Here is an 18,104-nt window from a genome sequence, read left to right on the forward strand (position 1 = left end):
ATATTAGAACAAGTAAAACATTTTAAATATCTAGGATGTGATATAACATATGATGTCGAAGAAGATATGAACCAGAAATTGGCGAAATTTCAAAATATATATGGAACAATAAAAAGAACTCTGGTTAAGAAAACAAGGACAGAAACACAATTGAAATTTTACAAAGTAATGGCAATACCAACACTTCTTGATGGTTCTGAAACATGGATACCGAAACAAAGAGACATTAACAGAATACAAGCTGCAGAAATGAAATTTTTAAGATATGTTAAAGGATGGACAAAATTAGATAAAATAGCAAACAAAAATATTAGAAAGGAATTAAAGATTTACTCAATTAATGGAAAAATTATAGAATATAGACAAAGATGGAAAGAACATGTAGAAAGAATGGAGGATAATAGATTCTCTAAATTAGCTTATACATTATATAGAACAAAAGAAAAAAGAGACAGAGGAAGACCAAAGAAAAGATAGGCAGACCTCTTCGAGATTGGAACAGGCGGATCGCCTAATCCATGAAGGAAGATAAGATAAGGATTCAGATTCACAGCTGCTAACAATGAATTCTGTGTCGGTTTTTACAATAGCAAAAGAAAACGCCTGACATAGTCCAGCGGTCAACAAGAGGATATAGTAGTGTATGCATTCGAGTGGCCATGGTTTGAGTCCACATTACTGCTAAATATGTTCTAAATACATGACTGCTATATATGTTGTGCATTCTCTACCTTGTAAACTCCTCTGACCCTATGATGTGGCAGTTGCGAAGTATAAACAGAAAAAAATAATTTTTAGTTTTATAAAATAATGATAGCCTTATGTCAACTAACTATACATGCATGTGTGAGCAACAAGTCACGATATTCTTTCTTCTTAATGTGCAACCAACAAAACAGTTAAATATTAAAATACTATGGCAGCATTAAAGATTCATCGAAAATTTATACTGTATTAATATTAGTAAAATAATAAGAGGAGTTTACCTCAATATAGTGCGTAGAACACTTCCGTATGATACCCTCCAGAAATTAAAACGGAAAAAACGAAAAAATCGACAACTTACCGGTACATTAGAGTAAAATATAAATAAATAATTAAATAAACAATTTAACACAATTCAAATCAATTTAAAATCGTTTTGAATATTTTCGTTAGATTCTTTTAATTGAGTTAATTTGATTTTTAATTGTTTTAAATTGATTTGAATTGTGTTAAATTGTTTATTTAATTATTTATTTATATTTTACACTAATGTACCGGTAAGTTGTCGATTTTTTCGTTTTTTCCGTTTTAATTTCTGGAGGGTATCATACGGAAGTGTTCTACGCACTATATTGAGGTAAACTCCTCTTATTATTTTACTAATATTATTATCAACGTAGAACATATTGAGTAGTACAGCTCTGATTCATACTATCTCACTGTATTAATATAAAGTTAGTATGATTAATGCTTAATAACAATAATTAAATATCTCAGGTTATGTATTGACTCCTCTGACCCTCTCTGGTCGTCCTGGAGTATAAAAAGAAAATTTTATTTTGTTATTTACATAATACAAATATTTTTGTCACATTTCAGCAAACTTTAGTGCATATAGAAAATAACAGAGGCGAGTGATCGCCAGGTACAGAATTCCGCAAGACAGTGTGATTAAATCTACATGATACCACGAAATACTGTAAAATGTATGTAGATCATTGTACTGTAATTTTAATCTTCTCTAACATTAGATGGCTGCCGCAGTTATAAACACATCATTTATTTTTAATTATTGCTTTCAGAATTTCACAAATTTTCAAAAATTCACTTTACCTTTTAGATAACGCCACGCAGAAAAAAAAAAAAAGAAAGAAAGAAAGAAAAAATGGGACAGCTAAATCTAGCGACTTCGGTGGCCATCCAATAGTTCCATACAGCCTATTTATCTCCCAGCAAATTTATAAGGCAAAAATCATACATAATCATTTTCTGGTGACTTAAAAATCCTGACACCCATCCAAACAAATGCAGACTCGACTATGATCACAGAAGAAATCAAAGTATTGCTCTCATCAGCCAGTACCTACAACAATTTGGCCTCAATATTAACACTGCAAAGTCAAAAGTGCATGTTCTATCAATATTAACCCAGCCATCACATGCTCTATTCATTAAAAAGGACAAACACCATCTCGCTCATGCTTAGCGGAGCTGCGATCTCCGCTATACTTGCTCGCTCAGATTTAAGAATTTGTTTTCAAACCGAAGCTGAAATTCAGCAATCACATCAACAAAGTCGTCAATCGTGCACACGCTTTAAGTAGAGAGCGAAACAGTATCTACATTGTCTCAGATGTAAGGCCCCTGTAAACAGTAAAATATATTAAGACCGTTGTGTACTTCTCTCTACTTTAAGCAGCACAATCTGGGCATTAGCCGCACCAAAGATATTAAATGGATTTTTGCAGCGAAATTTGGCTGCGCAAGTGGGCAACCCACAAACACAGGATACTACTACTATGTCCGTACCGCTGCGATTGTTCTGCCTCATTACATTGCCCTCATTCCAGGATCTCTGTAGCTGGAGGATTCCGTCTGCTCAGCTTAGAACAAACCCACCAACCCACTCCCTCTACTCCCACTTGTATCTATCAGATAGGTTTGCACCCTACCAGATGCTCGAACGAGTCCGATCGATGTTAACCCCATGAAATTTGCTACCTTAGAGAAAATCATTATAAAAAATATATCTTCAGGCTCACAGATTCCATGCCCCACAAACACTCATCGTAGACGGCTGCACGTCAGCTGCGCCGACCCTCAACCACGACCGCCTGACCCTAAGCAGGATCCAGAAACTCACTGGGAGACAATATCACTATCATGTGAAGACGTCCAAGTTATCTGGCCATCTGGACACAACCAAACTCATCCATAGTGTTCTTCTAATGAGGATAAGTTATCAATGGATTCAATGTGTACAGCAGAACGCCATTCAGTTCCTTGTCTCGTAGTCAGCATGGCATTCAACGAAAGTTGAAACTGTCTATAAATAAATGATCATAACAGAGCCCGAATTATGAAGTAACATTTATGCGTCTATTATTTATAAACTGTTGGCCTTATGGCACGAAGGGCTTTTTCAACACTATTCAATTTGTCTATGCTTACAACTGAAAGTTTTCAATAAAGAAACAGCCTCCCTCCTTCTCTTCAACATTTTATCGTGGAAGTTGTGGGTGGATAATCATTTAACATGCATGGATACGAGCCTGCAATAACTGCACAAATGAAGAAAAAATGTCCCAAGCATTCCCTTCAAAATGATATTATTCCCCAAGCCCCAACTCCAGGAGAGTTAATTTCCTTTTCAGTTGCAAGATGAGGATTTGCAGCTGCCCAATACGTATAATCATGATGCTTAATATGTCAATTTAACATTAAAACTGCCTTTTCAGACAAACAATTTGTCTGGAAAAACTGCTGTTACGGAGCTTAGGAATGCTGGACTAATATCTGCTTTAATTCGTTTCCTACTGTATAATTTTTACACGTTCAAGTTTTGCATACAGCATCACTATGAGAATTTTTGAATACAAATCTGGGGTTGCGACTGTGTTGGTAGCGTGCAATAAGCTTAATAGTTTTTGAAGTACATATCCGTTTTACCAGTAAAGATAAATGTTTCTGTAATAATTATCCGTCAGCACAAGCATGAAAACCTAGGATTTTGACACGCCTGAGTAAATATTGCCCTACACATAAATGTATTTATTATTAATCTAGGAAGACGTAAATCACAAAATATATGTATTGGGTAGAAATAAATAAGTATTAACACAGAAATGTGCAATAAATAATGTATTCTGATTGATCATTTAAAAAATATATATATAAATAAATATTAAACTTAGGTGCACGCAATAAGCACTACATTACAAAAAATAATAATAATAAAATAAATAAATAAATAAATAAAATTAGTTAAAATATGAAACTCAAATCTACAGTCTCCACAAAAAAGCATTTTATGTGGAGACTATAGATTTGAGTGACTTTGTTATATGCAAATAAATTTCAAGTAGTATCTAAGATTCAATATGCTTTTTCTATTTTATTTAGCTGAAAATTATTAGAAACGTTAACACGTGGAGTAAATTTTACTCAGGCACTAAAAAAAAAAAAAAAAAAAAAAACATGTTTACATGAAGTTCTCAGGATAACTCAAAAAGACCCTCCTTAATACGATGTAGATGGATAGGTTCTGAAAGGTAAGAAGGACAGGGTAAGCTGTGTACATATGCTTCGAAGTCATACTGTTTTTAAGATTCAATGAGTAATTTCACCCCAACGTGTGTGGGTCAATAGACTAATAAAACAAGTTCTAAGTAGAACTAATAGAGCCTACTTTCCACTTCTTTCAAGATAGTGGATCGAAATAATGACAGTCCTATCGGGATATCCTAAGACCAAAGTTTGGTTTGGGCTGGACTATATATAGAAAGGGGGCTTAGAGGGGAACAAGTGTTCTGTGTGTTATCAGACATTCAGTCTAAAACACTGATGGAGTTTGGTTTGGGCTGGACTATATATAGAAAGGGGGCTTAGAGGGGAACAGGTATTCTGTGTGTTATCAGACATTCAGTCAAAAACACTGATGGATACAATATCTTTCTACTACAGAAGATTTAGGAGAAGTCAGGTTGGCCTGCCTCCCTAAAATCCACTCATGCACACCTTCTCGATGGTAAGCCCTGTTACGTCACTTAGGTGGCAACGAACGTGCAGAGTGGTTCTCTTCAAGACGCCTGGTCAGCGAGAGGAGGAAAAGACCAAATCCTCCAGCATATGACAGCACGACGAAACAAATGGCCCTCAGTCCCCAGCGGCTTTCACTCCCCCTCTTACGGCAGCGAGAGGATCAGAGTAGAAGCAGAGGGTACTAAGAATCTATGGGTACGACCAGGCTGCCATTCACGGAAACTGAACTTGGTCTGTTACAACGCAAGATCGCTCAACGATGAAGACAGGATATTAGAGCTGGAAAAGGAACTAGAAAATGTGAATTAGAATATCATCGGTTTGGCTGAAACAACAAGAAGAAATGAATCACTTATAAGTTTATCAAGTGGAAATCTGCTGTACACCAATGGAAACAGTGAAAGGAGTGAAGGTGGAGTTGGGTTTCTGGTCCATAAAGATTTTAAAAACAACATTTTGGAATTCAAAAGTACATCACCAAGGGTGTCAAGACTAATACTCAAGATGTCTGAGAGGTACAAGCTAAAGATTATAATGATTTATGCACCAACATCGAGCCATGATGATGAACAGGTTGAAGAAATGTACACCGAAATTGAGAGTCTTCTAGATGAGCAGAAAACCCACTACACTATTATTATGGGGGACTTCAATGCTAAGGTTGGAAAAAGACAAAACAGCGCAGAAAGGGGAACTATGGGAAATTTTGGAATTGGTGAAAGAAATGAAAGAGGTGAAAGACTTGTGGAATTTGCAGAATCTCAAGGACTGTCAGTAATGAACACTTTTTTCAAGAAAAGGGTGAACAGAACAGAATGGAAGAGTCCAAATGGATTAACAACTAATGAAATCGACTTCATCCTCACTAACAGAAGATATATCGTGAATGATGTTACCGTCCTGAATAAGGTAAATGTTGGAAGTGATCAAAGAATGGTAAGATGCACACTTGATATAGATGTACGAAAGGAAAGGAAAAAACTGTCTTGAGTAAATAATACGAAGGTCTTTGAGATAATAGAAGAGGAGAAAAAGCAGTATGTACTGGAACTTAAGAACAGGTTAGAGCTTCTGCAGACTGCTCAGGACCAAGATATCGACGAGGAATATTACAACTTTCTGAAAGTGATAAAGTCCAAGAAACCTATAGGGAAAAAGAAATCCAAAGGAGAAAAAATTAGTCAAGAAACTGTTATTTATTTGGTTTTTAGGAGCATTAGCAACTAAGGCCATATATTGCTCCGGGATATGCGGTGGTCATTCCCTGACCGTTCCGCATCCTCCGTATTTGGTGGTGACGGGCTCGAACCCCGGTCTAATCAAGAAGCATGTGCTACGCATTGCTGCTCCTTCCCACCTGGCCACGGAGGCGCGGTCAAGAAACACTTGTTATGATGAACCGAATGCGACAAATGAAGAGACAAGATAAACACTGACAAGGAGAAAATTGAGTATACTGAGTTATGCAAAGCCATCAGAAAGAGACTCAGAGAGGATACCCATGTTTAGTCTCTAGAGCAAAGTTTCCGGCAACTCCCCCCATACTTCTCTTTCAACCCATGCACGGTACTAAGTACTATAGGTTTTGATACCTTTCGTGTTTGGGGTTTTCATAAAAAAAAAAAAAAAATATAAGAAGATTTAACACAAGAAAAGTAGAACAAGCATTAAAGGAAAACAAAGGACTTAAATCAGCAGCCATGAGCTGCTGATTTAAGAAAATACAGAAAGACAAATGATACTGAAACTAAAGAATAGCAATGGTGTACTTATAAATAGCAGAGAAGGCATAATTCAAATAGCAGAAGACTACTATAGAAAATTATACAAGGAGCGAGGGAATGATGCCAGCAGTGGGGAAGATGGATCGCAAATTAGCAACACATACAACGTACCCGATATTCTTCCTGATGAGGTACAACATGCGTTGAAGATTATGAAGAAAACGAAAGCCCCTGGGGAAGATAAAGTTACTGTAGAGTTGTTAAAATTGGGAGGAAGAGACAACACAAAAACTGGGAAGCCTCTTCACAAAATGTATTAGAAAAGGTGTGACACAAAAACTGGCAAGGCTCTTCACAAAATGTATTAGAAAGGGTGTGACACCTAAGCAGGGGAATAATGCAATCATAGTTTTGCTGCATAAGAAAGGAGATAAATCAGAAATTGGAAATTATAGACCAATCAGCTTGTTATCCCACATCTACAAGTTGTTCACAAGGGTCATTACTAACAGATTAGAAAGAATACTTGATGACAATCAACCGAAAGAGCCAGGTGGCTTTAGGACAAGATTCTCAACTATCACCTTCACGTAATATCACAGCTAATGGAGAAAGAAAATGAATATAAAACACCATTATTCCTGGCATTTGTGGATTATGAAAAGGCATTTGACTCCATACAGCTTAAGGCAATGTTTCGGGCACTGGAAAGACAAAGCAGAGATACCCAATATATTATGATTTTTTAAGAATATATATATGAGAACGCTATATAGACAGCGAACATATGGCGCAGATGTGGGAAACCACAGGTGGCGCCTGACCCTAATACTATGCACACTATGCACACTATGTACCTCCTTTATTAGACTAGGCAACGACAGCAGCAAATTTAAAATCAAGAAAGGAGTTCGACAAGGAGACACAATATCTCCGAAGCTGTTTACTGCTGCCCTTGAGGAAGATTTCAAAGATTAGACTGGTCGCAGAAAGGAGTCAATGTGAATGGAGAGTACCTAAACCATTTACGATTTGCAGAAAGGAAAGTACCTAAACCATTTACGATTTGCAGATGACATTGTAGTCATAAACTACGATCCCAAAGAATTAGAGGAAAATCTTAATCAGTTATGCACAGTTAGTAAGGATTTTGGACTAAAGATGAATATGGCTAAAACAAAAGTAATGATGAACAAGTATGCCACAGAAAGAGACATAATAATTGAAAAGGTGAAGTCATATACTTATCTGGGACAAGTTATTAGCTGTAATAATGATAAATGTCTGGAAGTCAAGAGAAGAATAGATTTTAGATGGATAGCATTCAGGAAATATAATCACATACTGAAGAGCAATATCCCAGTTTGTCGGAAACGTAAAATAATGAACCAATGTATACTCCCCACCATGACTTATGGAAGTAAAACTTGGGCACTCACCAAAAGAATGGGAGAGAAGCTGAGAACTACACAGCGAAGAATGGAAAGAATTATATTGGGAATCAGACTGTTAGATAAGAAGAGAAACACATGGATTAGGCAGCAAACTCAAGTAAAGAACATTCTTATCAAATCTAAAGAACTAAAATGGTCTTGGGCAGGACACATAGCTCGAAGACATAATGACAGGTGGACTAAGAAAATAACAGAATGGTACCCAAGAGGAGCTAGAAGAAAACCTGGAACACAACGGCGGAGATGGATAGATGAAATTTATGAGTTTGTGGGTAGTAAATGGATGGCCATTGCACAAAACAGAACGAACTGGGAAACTGCTGGAGAGGCCTTCATCCTGCAGTGGATTGAAAATGGCTGATGATGATGATATAAAAACATGCATTCTATGCAGACAGTGGTCATAATTTGAGTGGATGTCAAACTATTTTAAGATGGAAAACTGAAAAAAGAAAATGCCTCTATCAGAAAGCATTTTTGTCTTAAGAGAACTTCATTTTATTGAAATTTATTATAAAATAAATAAATTTGATCTAAATCGGACTGAAAACACAAAAGTCATTAGAGAAACAGACAAGGCAACCAAACAGTGATCTCATTAATCGGCTCTGATTTTTGTAAAATAGGCTTCAAAAGGATTTTATGCTTCGGACGTAATTATTACATCAGCCCAACCCACCCCTACACACAACTACTACTACTACTACACACACACACACACACACACACACACACACACACACACACACACACACACACACACACACACACACACACACTAATGGCTAGGAAGTTTCCTTTCGCCGTGCAGAATACAAGGTCAATACCTAGTGCCTAACTAGTCTGCAGTATGTTTCAGTTAAACTGAAGCTGATGAAATCCGTTGGTCGCCATGTGATATAGCTAAAAACCCTTTCATGAGTGAAAGGGTATATCACACAGTAACCAAATTTCCTGCAGCTACTGAACTCCTAAACAGATTCAGTTAAAACAATTTTTCTTTATATTTATTTCATGGCATATTGACAATGCTCCAACTGAACAAAAAAATGTCATACAGAAAAAAAAAGTAACTTTGAACAGTTTTTCCGCGAATAATAACAATGAAGTAAGGTTCATTCCTTATTTCCTATGAATAACACGGACGCTGAAAAAAAGTGGTCAGCATTTTATGTAATTATAATACTCTCACATTAATATGCGTTACTTAAACATATGCATAGAAACAGATGAATTGGCATCATATTCCCGATGACGTTTCAGACTGAAACAGGAAATATCATCAACTCAGAAATAAAATAATTTCAAAATTAAATCCAGCCTATGGCTTTTAAACTATCTAAAATTAAAAACAAATATATATATATATATATATATATATATATATATATTTGTTTTTCATTTTAGCACGTTACTATAAAAATTATAAAACTTAAATTATTTTAAATCAAATATCAAATTTTAGTTATTATTTAAATTTTCATTCCTGAACTATTTAAGTTACTATAATAAGAACTGTTAGCAATATCTATTAGCTAGGCAGCATAAAGTGATTGATTCTGAGTGTAGCGAGTGAAAGAGAGCGATATCTAAACAGTTCTTTTTTTAACCATTTGGCTGGATATTTCACAGCCATATACTCAGCATTACTTTCAAAAATTAGAAAAATTGCTTCCAAGACTTGAAATATTTTTCTGTACTTTTCATTTTAATCACTAAATATCACCAATTCTTCTTTTTTAACGTTATTTGGAAGATCCTCAAGCTAGATTGACCCATTAATGAAATAAACAGATAACAAAGACTTCTCAAGCTCGAGTCTGTTGGATGCATAATAGAGATTTAAAATTACAGGGAATTTTACATTTAAAATTACAAGAGATTTTAAATTAATATTACTAGGAATGTTGGATTCATTTACTAAACAAAAAAGTGCTTTATCTCTACCATCTTTCTAGCGTTCTTACATGGAGTACACTGACATTAACATTATTTTCTTCACTGTACCAATTAACTTCTGGAAGCTCAGTAGTTTTCCATTCTACATCAATCCAACAGTGATTCTACCACACCTGACGACGAGAAACAGTGATTTCTCGAAATGTTACCAAACAGTTTTAGTGTTTGTATTGAGGTTTTTTCCAATTAACTTTGTAACATTTTCCATAAAACAGCTTAATCATTACACGTGGTAGCTTAGTGTCGCCTATTGTACTTAACCACATAACGTCCCTCTTTAAACTAATTACATTACGTGGTGGTTATATTAATGTGTTTAAATAACATGATGTCCCATTATATGAAAAGTTAGTTACTGGGATTAGTTTTTAGTTGGGATGCATCAGAGACATATCAATGCGAAATTGTATATCATATCTGTACAAATTCACGGGCCGATCTGTATGTTGTGCAGACTGAGAAACCAGTAATAATTGCTGGAGGAGAATCCTGCTCCTTTCTGAGATTGGAGTTATAGGATGCTCAAGATAAAACTGCATTATCTGATAATTAAATTAAAATCAGCATGTAGGAAATAGTTTAATAGAGAACTAATCTTATTTATCAACTAATATAATTTTATTCCTGAAAATGTGAATAAATTAAGCTTTCATATAACTGCGTGCTATAATGTTTTTGTTTCGTCAGCAGTCCGTCTTTCCTGCAGGTATGTGAGTTATAAACGTGACTGACCACTAACATTAAAAGAATAAGTTGCCTGTTAATATTTCTAAATAAAAAAAAATAGCAAATCTGAATATTCGAGTGGGGCTTTGCTTTCGTCTGAAAAGTTATACTATATAGGCAGTGTGCAACATTATGTGCTGCTCACACAGATTTTTTTTTTTTTTTTGATTTGGTAGTTGTTGGCGCATCGGCTTCTGTGGCCATATTGCACCTCCCAAGGTTTTTGCAGTACTTTGATCCAAGCCCGAGGCGGGAATCGAACCCGCGACCTTTGGGTTGCCGGGCAGGTACCTTACCCACTCGGCTAACCCGGTCGGCCGCTCACACAGAAGTGACCAACCAAATATTCACTATAACAGCTACACTGCTCGACAAAATCAACAGAACACGTAATAAACGTGGTGTAACTCATACAGCTTGCGATGAAGCGGAAGAGAGGACAGAGAGACACTTCGGACAGGTATAAGGTACATTTATAGGAGGTTGTATAAGAATTACCATTACAGTATATAAGTCGATACAAGCTGCTCGAAAATATTGTCACATGACATCAGAACGGCATATGATCCCCATCCAACGGCTAAATAGGCTTGGCAGCAGTGAACCATGCTCGATATAATGGTGCCTATAAGATTCTGTGGCAGCAAATTCCATTCTTCTACCAGCACAGACCTTGGCTCACCAAATGAGCTAAGGTCTGCACCGATAAAATGGGTCTATATTAATTTATTAAGTGTTAATGGTATATGATAATAACCTACTGATGCTTAGACGCCTATCGAAAGGACAAGTACAAATCAATCAATTTTTTACTTGTAATTAATTTCTTTATTCTGTATTTATTTAATTACCTTTATTTATATTTATTTAATTACCTTTATTTATATTTATTTAATTACTTTATTTATATTTATTTAATTACTTTATTTATATTTATTTTACTTTTGTATGAAGGAAAAATGTAAACAATCACCTCCAAATATCTTTGTGTGTATGAGATAATCGTTAACAAATGTATATATACATATACACACACATACAGAAATAAAAAATAAATGTGAAGAGGTCTTTCCGAATCGTCCTGAGACTAGAAGAAACCTCGTTATATCATAGGAAATGTTAATTGAAGTATTTTTATATAGCCTACCTCTGTTAACGTCTCTTTTAAATAACAATCTCTTGATTAAATTAAGATATTTTTCAGAAATTAATTAAAATACAACATAACGTCGTTATTTATATATACGTACCCACTAAAAATTTTAGAGCTTTTAATTTATTCCTAGTTAAATTTCATGAGGAATTTGAAAAAGATAGTCTAAGTTCCTTAATCAAGCTGGATCCATTTCTTTATTTTAATATCTTTAGCAAACCTTTCATATATCATCCGAATATTTTAACATTTATACTATATTTAAATGATGTATAAAATGCCTTAATATGCATTTAAAATTTTTAACTGTCTATGCCTAAGTACTTTTACTGTTTATTTAACTGTATTAAAAATGAAGGTATATTTTTATTGCAGTCTTTTTTCTGTTACACACACACGCGCACGCACGCACTTTTATTGATAATAAAATGCATACACTTTTATTGATAATATGAGCAAACATTATGTGGAAGCTGACGATACCCTTTCCTAATACGGCTGAAGCAAAATTGTTTCCTATAGGTTTCTAAGGTTTCTCTTTGAAACTGCCCGTCCACATCATACTACTAACAAGCATCAATAAATGGAAAAGGTTCGTGCTTGTCTGCATGACACGGAAATCGTAGCTTAGTTTTCATTCGTTTTCACATATTTAGGTCACTACAGGCACGGCCATCAATTAATGCGCTGAAAACTGCATTGAAGAGAATTTCACTTATTGGTGATGCACAATTTCTTTCAATTTCTCCAATACTAATTTAAGACTGATATTTCAAAATATATATTATAATTATCATTATTACATCCTAATGGGTATTGCGGCCTACATATACTGAATATGTTACTTATCAATATTTTGTACTCATCGTTTCTATTTCTACACATGTGGCAAAGCTGTAAAAGTAGTCACACTTCTGTGTGACTGCTTTGATGGCGTTGCCACATCTGAGGAAGTCAGATATAGAGCTTTAAGCAGATGTGACATACACAGAGATCACTAAGGAGAATAAAACGAAAATATTACTTAACATTCGCTCTTCATAAGTAGCTGTGGACAAATCTTTAGGTATATCTGAGAGCAAAGATACTATTTAAAGAAAATTGGCTAAAAAATTAAGGTACAAGACGCTGGTTTTTTTTTGCGCTGTTTTTTTTTTACGCTGTTTTTTCACCTTTGTAATATTCCTCGTGGCCAGCAGCAACATAACTTACTACTGAAACCTAATTAATCGTTTAACATAGTATTCCTTAATAATCTAGTTTCAGAGAACGTTGGGAAAAGGAAAACGTCAGGGACCGTCGGAATCGCAATATCAAAATAATGACATGTACCAAGCGGTCTTTATGTGACGTACAGTACCATGGCAACCAATATTAAATTGTAACGTACACCTTAAAAAAAGAAATCCTATTAGAAGAACAAAGCTTTTAGCTGTGTCTGCTAGTTCATTTCCAGAGAGCTGTCAAAGGAGAAACAATAATAATAATAAAAAAAAGCATCCTCCCCGTGTTATGGTATAACTTTTCACAGAATAAGCATTCAAATTACACTTTAATATTTTAGTAGTTTGTCATTACGATCTCTCTCTTAAGGTGACAGAACTGGGATTATTTAGAAACCTTGAATCAGCACAAGAAGGAGCTTTTGTGTTAGATTCCATAAGTTAAATAATGGGGATGAAACTTTTCTCTGAGTAATTTTAATAAGAAAGGGTCATCCTCTGCAAACTGTGATCGTATTTTCTGCAAGCCAAAAGAATCCTTAACCATGAAAAGATTCAAATGCACTCTTTCCAACGTGTCACCTTCAGATATATGTCCGTCCGTTAAAGCTAGCAGCGAAAGTTAAAACTCTATCTTCATAATCGGTTGGTTAATGTTGACCAAACAGTACGCCACAATGCTTGGAACAAAATTAATAATATAAATTTAAACATCATCTAGTTAATAGTATTTAAGGAAACTCTCAGTAAGCAGTACCATCATTATACCTGAAAGGAAGCATTCTTTTTGTGTATATAAAGGTCCTGGAACTGTTTTCCAAACATGATATGACTAGATACGTTGGAAAATAGTACATCTGGTTACTTCTAAAGTTGAACGGTTCCATATATTTTATTCTCTCTTTTACTTCCGATAGTTCAGTCATTCTTAATATGATTAAAAATATAAGAGGTCATGCGTAATAATGGAACTATTACTCTTTTTTACTATTCTAAATCTATTAAAAATAAAGTCTCTTCTATCGTGTTTTTTCCCTTGTTAGTACTAGAGAAAGATGTCCACCTTTCCTGGCTCTAAAAATTGGCAGTACTAGATAAATAGCTCTCGGACTTCTTCTTCTTTTGACGCCGTCTCCAATTGGAGGTTGGCGATCACCACGATGTACTTCTCTCTGTATTGGGCTCTCAGACTAATATAGCAAAATATTCTCATTTTAGGGAATGCTGTTTATTTAAAAGTATTTTGATGAGAGGCAATTCGTTGATAATCGAAAGTTGGCAAGTTATGAGAGAAGTACAAACATGATACCAAAACTTTCTTCTTTTTTCCAGGCTTAGAATACTAAAGAGGAAAAGAACACTATTATGTATCGTTTTATAACTCAATATTTCGTTTTCAGAAATATTAAATTTCATCTGTTTTGTAGTCCGAAACGTTTCTGATCTCCAAAGTTTTTGATTTAACTGTGGTTTACACACTTTACAAAAGTAATGGACCATTAAACGTATAAAAGCTTTTTGTACAAATTGTTATTAGGCCTCTACGTGTGTTAAGCACCAAGGTAACTAAGGTTATGAGGTACCAGTATATCGTGTTAGTAATTGCGTGTATTCTTCGGTCAGTTGGCTGGAAGAAAAACCTGAAATTTCGGGAGAAAAAGCCATGCAACACCCTGAGACCGACTACCACAGCCATGTTGTGAAAATATAAAAGCCCATAAAAATTCCTCGCGTTATTAACGAGATTCAACTTGGACCTTTTCCATCCGGTGTGGAAGGACAGCGATTGTAACCACTGTGCAAACCGCAAACCCGCATGGGATGTACAAATTGTGAGTAATGCAACTATTGCAGAAGACAGAGCATACAGATAAATAAAAAGTTACTGAAGGTAGGGGATGTGGGGAACCACTTACAAGCAACATGACACGCGAAAGCGAGTTCACCAAATTTCAATGTGGACAGGAGGTGATATGACTTAGGACAGGACTTGGTTTATGATATATTTCGAATCTTCTCAACATTTCTAAGGAAACGATCACTACCAAGTACTTTTGTCTAGAGCAAGCAAGCAGAAAGCAACTAGCCATGCCAAAGTTGAATATAGATCAGGGAAACCGCGCATTTTGACATCAAGAGCTGTCTTGAAGAGTTGGTTGTGTTGTCCGGACAAACTACGCCCAAAGTTGCCAAAACATCATTCAAGAGGTTTGGAACACACAGGAGCAAGTTCCCCATGGCTTTGTTGTACGCAGATCATCGAATGAACAGGGGTTATCACAAATATTCAACAGGATAGTTAACACACAGCGATGGGTACAAAGGCTGAGCGAAAAAAGAATTCTGTGGAGCAGGGATATCGATATATTCTATTTCATCATCTGGAAGAACCTCGGTATGGCGCTAAACCGAAGACCATTTTGAAATTTACTTAAGAGTAAAATCTAATCTGTTAACTTCTGTTTTGTCGTTTTTCTTAGTGTCCCAATACTGTTGCAAACATTACGAGAAAAATCATTCTTTAATTTAATTTTAAAAATATCATTCGACGCAAGTAAAACTATTTCTTTATTGAAAAATACATTATTACAGAATTACGTATTTATATATTCAGAACACAAAAAAAAAAAAAAACGATTCCTTCTGTGAGACACCCCCTTCCCGGGGCGAAACTATAAATTCTGAGCTCCCTAGCCAAGCCAAACTGTCTAACGGCATCCACTGACACCTCATCTCCCCCACCCCACGGCGGGTCTGCGACATGGTAGTTTCGTCACTAAACCTCTCTCCTAGATTCGAATTTATGACACCTAGTTTTGGAATTATTTATAATAGCGAAAAAATTCCGACCTCATTTATTTACTTTCACTTCTCAAAGTATTATACACCTCAATCAAGACTCTTCCAAAGTGTTTAGTTTCTGAGCTCTGTAGCCTACAGATAGTAAGTATTACCCACATGGACACCCTTTTGCCGATCTCACCAGGCGCGTTGTCAGTCTTTGGATCGGGTCACGCTCGATGTCTTTTTGAGCGTGCGATCTCCATATTGAACACCATATGCCAAGTGTGATCTTACAATTGCCTTATACACTGAGATTATGGTTTCCCTATCTCTACAAGCAAACTTAAGGAAAATCATCGATAGGACAGCCACTATGCTGGAAACGGCAATAAAATTTCCACCATAGCAGAGGAAACTGAGTACTGCATACAAACCTTCACCTCCAGCAGAGTTGTTAATTGATAATTTCTCACACAAAGGGCACATAGCACTTAAATTATGAACCGTATTCTTATTTATGCCGTTAAGTATAAAAAATGTAATAGCGAATGAAAATTTAGATAACTGGTTTAATTAACTGCTATGAAAATGGTGGCTAAGCTCAAAGAAGAAGGAAACAGTAAAGCTTTGGGCAAACTATCATTGTTATACGCAACAAAAAAAGATGATTTTTTAAATCTTTTCCGTTTTCAGTGTAACGTGGTTTCTATCAAATTATTTACATTTTTCAAAAATTTTACACTCCAAGCACATTTATTCTCCAAGAGAAATAGTTAATTCCAAAATTTGTGATTAACTATTTCTCTATTATATAATACACTTCCGATTTAATCACGTTTTATTTCTTTATTTTATTACCCATGATTTATACTAAGTAAATCTAGGGTGCCAACATCTGAACAAAGTCATCAGTATCAAAATGATGTCCTCTTTCCTCGCCTGTTGTAACAAACAAATCTCGATTTGTTATTGGATGATGGCGACCATAATCTCTTCCTGTGTTGTGGAGAATATGCTTGAAAATGCTACGCATAACTTTAAATTTGATATACAGGGAAATAAAAATATAGACACTTTTTTGTCAATAACTTTCGAGATATCGTTGATTTTTGATTAATCGTAGTGCTTATTTCTCGAAGGTTATCTGTTCTTGAAATTTTTTTGAGCTTAATGAAATAAGCCCAATGCGTATAATGTTTAGCAATTTCGTAGTAGCCACATATGCAACAACTAATTATTCATTAATGAAACTACTTCAGTTGAATAACATGACAACAGATTTCGAGTCTCAGAAAAAGAATCACACTTTGCGAGTGTCTGTTTATAGGCAAAGGGAAAAAGAATATCATGAAATTCAAATCTGAAAGATCCAGTTTGCTATTTACCACAGTTACAGTACACATGCTTTTAGAGCGTAACAATCTGAACAACGTTGTAACAACCTGCTATTTGTGATAAGTTTCCGTAAAAAAAATAATAAAATATTCTGAACGTAGCATGATGTCCCACTTTTATAAATGACGGAAGTGTCTATTGGACATAACATGAAATTTAAATACGGAAGGCTTGTTGTGCGCTCCTCCTTCACACACAGTAGTCCATACAATGTAGAAACTACCTACACCTCATTATAAGTTTGTAATAGTGTTTATTAGCAAGAGAGTGATGATGCACATTTATTCTTCGTAATTTATTTTATTTTCATAAATGTTGAAATAAAAAATTGACAAATAATGTGATATAAAAACATTTTCGCGCCTTTTAATTCGGTTTAATAAAATGAAAACGTGCGTAACTTCTTCATTTTTTTTTTCAAAAACCATATTACAAATTTTTAAAATTCACAACTGTAGAAGAAACTATATTATAGCCTAAAAGTATACTGATAAACACAGCTAGAGTGTCATCACTATTAAGATTAATTAATTTAAGTGATTAGTTTTGTGCAATGACAACAAACAACTCTGCTACGGCTTTCGTCGCTAAACAAATGTGAGTTCTAAAGGTTGGTCCGTTTGTTTTGAAGAGCGAAAACAAGGCGGAAATGTTCCATTAGTCACTGACGAGAGTCGAACCTGTATTTAGAACCATCTAAAATACATGCATAATTTATTTGCCTGACGGTGCCTCAATTATTATAAGCTGACTTTTCTGGATAAATTACGGCTTTTTTTTTTATAATCCATGGAAATGGAAACCCCACCCTCTTTTAACAAAATCTCATGTGCATGCTTCTCGTTAGTCAATGTTCTATATTTAAATAACCTGGGCAGGAATCAACTAATTAGTAGCTCATTTAATAGCCCATTTGTCAACGTCCATTATGAAATTAAGC

General features: G+C 35.1%; 1 protein-coding gene across 1 annotated transcript in view; it reads right to left on the bottom strand.

Annotated features, from left to right (window-relative positions):
* Positions 1 to 18,104, bottom strand: part of LOC150075109 (uncharacterized) — a 481,445-nt gene that overhangs the window by 195,660 nt on the left and 267,681 nt on the right. The window lies entirely within an intron of this gene.

Source organism: Mastigoproctus giganteus, chromosome 14, assembly GCF_048544385.1.
Source record: "Mastigoproctus giganteus isolate SK-2022 chromosome 14, ASM4854438v1, whole genome shotgun sequence".
NCBI lineage: Eukaryota > Metazoa > Arthropoda > Arachnida > Uropygi > Thelyphonidae > Mastigoproctus > Mastigoproctus giganteus.